The sequence below is a fragment of the Grampus griseus genome (genome assembly GCF_964374135.1).
Source record: "Grampus griseus genome assembly, chromosome: 6".
NCBI classification, from domain to species: Eukaryota; Metazoa; Chordata; class Mammalia; order Artiodactyla; family Delphinidae; genus Grampus; species Grampus griseus.
In genome coordinates this window covers 82,396,429-82,404,732 of record NC_139000.1, presented here as the reverse complement: position 1 = coordinate 82,404,732, position 8,304 = coordinate 82,396,429, and positions in this window count along the sequence as shown.

Below are 8,304 nucleotides of genomic sequence, written 5' to 3'. Positions count from 1 at the left end.
CTAAATCAAACATCCCAGGAACAAAAGTGTCTTTGTCATTCCCCAAAATCCCATCGATTCAGGACTTTCCTTCATGTTAAGTGAACTGTGAGTCACCTGCCTTAGAGATTAGCTGATGAATAATGAATGTTCACAAAGACAGTGGAGTGAGTGGCTCAGTGTATTAGCCAGGACAAGCTAAATGCTTTAAGAAACAACCCCCAATTCCAAGTGGTCTAACACAATGGAAGTTTATTTCTCACTATGCCAAGTCCAAAGCAGATATTCCTGATTGGACGAGTCTCCTCCCACAGTGACTCAGGGGATCCAGGCTCCTTCATGCTCATCTACACCATCTTCAATACCCACTTGCTCCGGCATCACCCAACTGCAGAGAGCAGGGCAGAGGGAATATACTAAATGGACCAGGATGCTTTCTGTGTCACCCTGGAGCAGCAGGCATCACTTCCTCCAGTGCTACTCACATGACTCCATCTACAAGCAGGTGGGCTGCGGGATGCAGTTCAGCTGGGTGCCCAGGAAGAGGAAATGGGTTTGGTGAGCACATAGCAAGTCTCTGCTACACAAACCTTTGTAGAGGTCCTTTTCCTGAAAGTGAAAGTTAGCTGTTGAAGGACTAAAGAGGAGATGACATATAGGAGGCAACATGGGACTGAAGTAGCTGGAGTGTGGGACACAGAAGGTTCTATATGGAGGATCTATTTGCAGAAACTACCAGAAAACTATAACTTGTCAGCATTCGGAGGGATCCTGAAATTTCTACACGATTGAAAATTGCTCTCACAGCTGCGGTGGTGTGATCCCATATGTTTTGCCAGTTATTTTTCTTGTTACTTACACTGATAGTGTGCTAAAAATTATTCACTGCATGTAATAGTTATGCATTATAAATTATTCAGACCTCAATTCTCCCCTCCCATTTCTTAAAGGTGAAATAATTCACCAAATAGAGTCACAAAAAGAGGAAAACTCTCCCACTAAACTCCTCCCTTATAAGAAGCTAAAGCTGAGTTAGAGCACGGAATGCCCATAGCTTCAAGAAAATGCAATTTTCTAGACATCTTTCTTTGCTGTACAGGAAACTGCCAGAACTTACAAATAAGAAATTCAGTTGCATCATGAGGAGAGTAGACCCAGTAACACATCTCTTCCTTGGCCACACCCCTCAACAGGACTAAATTTGGCCTCTCAATGGTACAGGTGGGTTATAAAAAGAGTTATCATACAATGCTCTGAATGTGAAGCAAACCCTCTAAATATTTATGAAAGACCCATTTCTAGCCCAACATGGTTTATTTCTACCCAACATCCCCACTAAATACCCCATGGAAATGCCCCTCTGGTTCTGAATGCCCCACGAAATCTTTGCACGCACCCACAGTGCAAATACTGCTCCCACCTGCTCCTGGCACAGGCTTCTGGAGTGGTCTCTTCTGCTAATGGTGTCACCATGAATCTGACTGTCTGAGGTAGAAATCTGAGTCATTCTTACATCCCTCTTTCTCTCTCACTAGCATAATGAGAAGATCAACAAGCTACTTGGAAGAAGATGCCAGTCACTTCTTTAAATCAAGCAGCCTGGGCTTCCCTGGTGGCGCAGTGGTTGAGAGTCCGCCTGCCGATGCAGGGGACACGGGTTCGTGCCCCGGTCTGGGAAGATCCCACATGCCGCAGAGCGGCTGGGCCCGTGAGCCATGGCCGTTGAGCCTGCGTGTCCGGAGCCTGTGCTCCGCAACGGGAGAGGCCACAACAGTGAGAGGCCCGCGTACCGCAAAAAAAAAAAAAAACTGAACTCATCTTCTCCACAAAACTCACTCTGCCCAATTGTATCACTCAAGCCACCCAAGCTCAAAACTTTTAAGTCATTTTTGACACTTTTTTCTCTTCTCCCACCACATCTAAATAGTTGCCAATTCCTACTGATTATTTCTTTGAAGTAGCCCTTGAGATCTGCCTCTTTCTTTGGGGTCACTGTCATTACTCCAGTTCAAGTATTTATTACCTCAAACCTAAGATTACCAAAAGAACTACCTTACTATCATCACCTTCTCACCCATCTACTGACTCTGTTCTCATCTGTCACTCACCTATTTAAAAACGTTTCTTGGCTTCTCATTCCCAAACTCAACCTAGCCTCAAGATTCTCCATGATCTGATGCTAGCATCCTTCTACAGCTGTTTCCACCCTTCCTCTTTGAACACCCTCACGTACCTCCAGCCAAAGTACCTTTCTTATTTCCCAAAAAGAGCCTCCAAGGTCCTTCCTCCTCAGCTTTGCTCATGCCAATCCTGACCATTTGGAGTACCCTTTCTTCTCCTTCATCTCCTCTCCTCCCTCTTCTATCAGTTATGAAACTTTGCTCCTTAAAGATTCAACTCAGTGATGTTTCTGCATTAGGAACCACTGCAGGTTTTAACCTACTCAGTTTTAAATCTCCAATTCCTATTCGTCTTCTGATCCTCCGCAACCCTTCCCCCAGTATGGAGGAACTCGCTTCCTTGATGAGCAAATGCCCACTTAGCCTTCAAGTCCTACCTCAAATGTCACCTTCTCCTAGATGCCTTTCTTGACTCCCCAAAGAGTTACTTCCCGCACAATTTTCATGTCTCACTTGTGACTCTGATTCCCTACATTATCATTTTTTGCTTACATAGGTTTTATCCTACAGGAATGTAAGGACAACCATGTCTTATTCATTCTTTTTGATCTTTATGTGTTTCAAGCTTACCGCAGGGCTTGCGTGACATGTAATACCCAGAAGCTGCAGTAGGTTTAGCTGTATTAGGACAGATTGCTGCAAACTGGCCTATTAACCTGGTTTGACTGCGAGTAGTCTAATAGTCAGATAGGGTCCACCTGGAATCATAGTAAAAAACTGGCAACAATGGAAAGGTCCAAATCTGAGGATGGGTAAACAGACTATGCCATAACTACATGATACATCGAATACAGCCTTTTAAAATTACATTTATGAAAGTCTGAAATAACACAGAAAATTCTAGTGTTGTGTTGGTCGGTCAGCAAATCTTTACTGTTAACCCAAAGTTTAAAATGTAGAATACAAATACATATATTATGCCAAAAAAATTACGTCAAACAAACACATGAGCTATTCTCAAGGAAAAACATAAAATATCTCAAAATACAAATAACTGTGTATAAGTAACACATAGTGTTTTCCCCTCCTTCTACTCTTCCTTTTTTCCTTGTCTTCTGTAATGAATACATATTTCTTTTTAATCTAAAAAGACAGTATATTCTTAAAGCCTTTATAAACTATCATTTCTAATACTTCATAGTTTTTAGTTTAAATTTTTGTACTTCAGGTTAAATTTTTATATTTCAGGTTTTGGTATAAAAGTTTTCCCTAGGGGCTTCCCTGGTGGCCAGTGGTTGAGAGTCCGCCTGCCGATGCAGGGGACACGGGTTCGTGCCCCGGTCCGGGAAGATCCCACGTGCCGCGGAGCGGCTGGGCCCGTGAGCCATGGCCGCTGAGCCTGCGCGTCCGGAGCCTGTGCTCCGCAACGGGAGAGGCCACAACAGTGAGAGGCCCGCGTACCGAAAAAAAAATTTTCCCTAAATTATTCCCTCCACCTCTCCCCTCAGGATCATATCAAAGATGTCTGAACGTAGCGAGCTGAGTCAGCCTTATTTGAAATGATTCATAGCTGTTCTGTCAGAGAAAGGATGTTTGTCAAAGGGTGTGGAAGGAGCCAGCAATCTCTGCTGTTAGTATCCTGCCGCTTCCATAGGACGAGCCAAGAATTATTACCTCAAACCTAAGATTACCAAAAGAACTACCTTACTATCACCACCTATCTTAAAGCAACATTCGTTGTTTTTTAACATTTTTTGGCCAAAAAAAAAAAAATCCCAGATTCTTCCTCTTTCTTTCTCTCTGTTATTCTGTCCCTCCTTTTTCTTACTCTCTTTCAAAAATAAACCTCGAAGCACCTGGAGTTTTTTCCAAGTTCAGCACAAGGTATAAATGGCCGTTTTTCGGTTTTTCCAGACTAAAGAGAAAGTCTTCACTGTTCGAGTTCCAAATTTTTCTTTTGGGTACATCTTCCTATTTGAGATACCTGTTGGAGAGCATATCAAACCAATCCTCAAGGCATTCTCCTCCCTGGAGTTCATACTATAGAACTTGAATTCTGTGATTATAAAATTATTTTTCTTAGGGAAATGAATATCTTTGTTTCTGCCTTTCCATGTTTTTATTACTATTATTATTACCACACGTGTTAATTGTTTGGGGTTAAATCACATGCTGCTATTCAAGCACAAAGATGATACAGACTTACTGCTGAAATTACTTTTCTAACAGAGTCAATCTTTCAGACTTGTGCTTATGACATGCTTTCTTCCCTGTCGTCTCTTTCTTATTAAAAATAAAACTCCAGGGCTTCCCTGATGGCGCAGTGGTTGAGAGTCCGCCTGCCGATGCAGGGGACACGGGTTAGTGCCCCGGTCCGGGAAGATCCCACATGCCGGAGGAGCAGCTGGGCCCGTGAGCCATGGCCTCTGGCGTCCGGAGCCTGTGCTCCACAATGGGAGGGGCCACAGCAGTGAGAGGCCCACGTACCACAAAAAATAAATAAATAAAAAAAAAAAAATAAAACTCCAAACATGAATTTATAACTCCCTAATGATTTGACCAGCGAACCAACAGATCGTGTTGACAAACAGGTTCACTAAGTCAATGAAATCCACAAGAATTAACTTTTAATTGATGGTCTTGGTTGTAAGTCGATAGATTAAACTACGAGAAGGAAAAATATTTTATTGGGGCATAGTCAGACACTGCAAATCTACTTGTCTCTGAACCAAGTAAGCATTGCTGCAAAGACACCCTCACTCTTTAAATCTTCTAGAAAAGGTAGAGTCAGGAAAATGTTTTCTACTCCGGCAAAGTAGTTGATTGGCTCAGGAAAAGACTGGTTAGCGTAGCATCAGGATTCAGGGGAAAATTCCAATCACTGGTCAAGAATGAGCAACATATTTTCCTGAACATTTTGCTGAAATTATTAAAGAAGAAGGTTGCTGTTCAAAACAGGTATTTATCTGCTAGAAGACAGGGAGCAAGGGGTCAGTGAGGAAGAAGACATAGCATCGTGGAACCAGCCCTTACCTAACATCTGCCTTTAAGGACTTTTGAGGCTTTCATGTACACTGAATTCTTTTTAATAATTTCCCAGATAAGTGACCCTACTTTAACACTGTTCATAATTGGAGCAACAAAGAGTGCTGTGTGGAGTCTGAATTTCAATACCTGTAATTACTACTCTCAATAATTTTTTTCTTTGAAATAGAAGTTTTGCCCCAAGACTACTTAGGGATAGAAACAAAAGGCAAGTCTTTGAAAAAGCTTGTTTATCAGCCTAATTCTCATTTGCCCAGGGAAGAACAGCAAAGGGAAATGGGGAGAGGGGTGGAAACTGTATAGGATCTCACAGATTTCGTGGTAGGTCCAAGGGACTTCTCAGGACACATGAGCAGTCAGAAAGAGGTGTTTCTCACTACATTCCAAGGTGAACACCATCCATTTATAGTCCAAGGTGAGGCTGCTCCACTTGGAGGTGGCCAATTCAAGTTTCTCTTCATACTAACACACCAAAGGCTAATAGAGGCTAAAGCATTGGTCCCAGTGACAGCCTCGCCTACACTGGATCTGTCCTGTCCTCATCAGCATTTGAGGCTTCCTTGCATAGCCTCTGGGACCCCTGTCTTAGTGGGTAGTTCTTACCTAATACCACTGATACTTCTTTTCCTGTGCACATGTTATATCTCCAACCAGCAGTAAAGAAACCTAGTTCACTGAAGAGGCAGTTTATTGTTGTATTTACAAATATGGACTCTGAAACCAGACTCCCTGGGTTCGAATTCTGACTCTACTTCTTACTGAGTGACATGGGGGAGGTGGCTTAGCCACTCTGTGCCTTAGTTTTCTTATCTATGAAACAAGGATAATAATAATAACATCCTCAGAGGACTGTTGTAAGGATGCAAAGTGAATGAATGTAAAGTGTTTATGTATTTAAGTGTTTGCGATTGATATTTCCCAATACCTTCTCTGAAGTCATTTGGAGAAGTGCACAAAAGTAAACGTGTATATATTGTTAAAAATAAGTCAGCAGGCCCAAAATGGAGTCGCTTAGGCTAAGCCCCACATCACCAAACGAAGACTTGACTACAGTTTCAGTTCCCCCAGAAACAGAATCTTAAACCAGTCAATTGGGAATCACCTGATAAGCATTAGTTTGTTGAAATATGCCTGAAAAACCCCTGCCATCCCCTAAAAGGGAAGTAATCTTGCAGTAACTGATCCGATTTTTTTGCCTAGTACAACTTCCTTGCTTCTTCTCCCCTGCTTATGAAATTTCTTGCCTTGTACAGCCCTTCAGAGCTCATTCCATATGCTAGATCAGATGCTGCCTGATTCATGAATCATTGTATAGAGACAATAAGATCTTTAAAATCGGGCTTCCCTGGTGGCACAGTGGTTGACAGTCTGCCTGCCGATGCAGGAGACACGGGTTCGTGCCCCGGTCCGGGAAGACCCCACATGCTGCGGAGCGGCTGGGCCCGTGAGCCATGGCTGCTGAGCCTGCGCGTCCGGAGCCTGTGCTCCACAACGGGAGAGGCCACAACAGTGAGAGGCCCGCGTACCGCCAAAAAAAAAAAAAAAAAAATTTACTCAGCTGAATTTTGCTTTTTAACAATATCTATATATTCTAATATAAAAACTTTATTCTTTATGACTTTCACATACAATAAGCCGCTTCTTAAACTAAATTTTCAAAATGTAGCTGAACCAGAGGCAAGATGGTTAGATGGAAAAGGTAAGTATTGTAGATGGAAAAGTATTGTAGCCCAGAGAAAGTTGAAGATTTCATCCAAACCACTTTTACCATAAATGCCTAAGCTTGCACATGACGAAGTGAAGGAGGCTCTGTGTAAGTGCAGGAATGCAGAGCTCAGACCCCCATTCAAGAAAGGACTGGCCCTGAGGCTTCCAGGAGCCCGAGCCTCCAAGTGATAACTCTCGCAGGGCTCATCTCAGCTTTCCTGCCCAGGTCAGTCTCCTCCGGGGCAACCCCCGACAATGACCATGCTGAACAGTGGTACAAGGGCTCAGTACAAGGCCCCAGTGAGGGACTTGTCTAAAGGGCATCCAGTTCTTCCCAGGGTGTTTTCATCGGGGTCTGATGGCTTCTTCCACCCAACCCTGCTTCCCCTCTTTTCCTTTCACAGATGTTACACCCCACAGACCGGCTGCAGTCCCAACTCTGTCCTGGCATCTGCTTCCCTGAGACCCAAACTCCCACGGTATTTTTTCTAAACTTCATTAGACCAATGGTATAGGAACCTCAACCAAGCTAGTGCCATGCAGAAAAATCTCCCCAAAGGAATTTTTTAGTGTTTCACTTTTTAGACATTTAAAATGTGCTCTAAGATTGACATATATACCCTAATTTGTATGAAATAGCTAACTAAATAGCTAACTAATAGCTAGCTAATTAACTAACTAAATAGCTAACTATTAGCTAACTAATAGTAACTGCTGTATTAAAAAATAAAATAAAATGTGCTCTAAGAAAGTAATTGTGTTCTTTATAAGAAACTTGAATATGACAGAAATTTATAATGTACAAAGCAAATATCTCCTGTAGCCCCAAATCGCTTAACCACCCTGTATTTTTACCTCCAGGCTTTCTTCATATGCACATGCTAATATGTCTGGTTGTTATTATATTGCAAAATAGAATCAGACTCTACTCTTTTGTAGTTTGCTTGAAAAATACATGCTAGATACATCTATGTCTATACATACAGAGATACCTCACTTGATTACCATCTACATGAAATTCCACTATATGAACATCCTATATTTTTAAGCATTTCAACACAAATAGGCATTTGTGTTGTGTCCAGTTTTTCATGATTGCAACAGAGTTTTGCACTGTTTAATTTGAGTTTACATATTGAAATGTCTGTGAAAGCATATATATGAGTTTCATCTTCATTTATTTTTATCATCTATTTTGGAATCTTGGGTGGGGGTAGTATAAAATGGGATTTGAGGGACTGAATGCACATTTATAATTTTGGACCTTTACGTAGTAAAGATTTGTGAATCATTTTCCACTAAGTGGGATTTTGCCCATAGTGATGAGAGGTTCTCACTCCTAACTGTCATATTTCTCTCACTTGCCTTGTGACCTTAAGAGCAGGAAAACGAGAGCTGGTGGGAGGGCAAGGGGTGGTAACTAGTAGAACAGACCCAGCCGTTAGCCATGTCC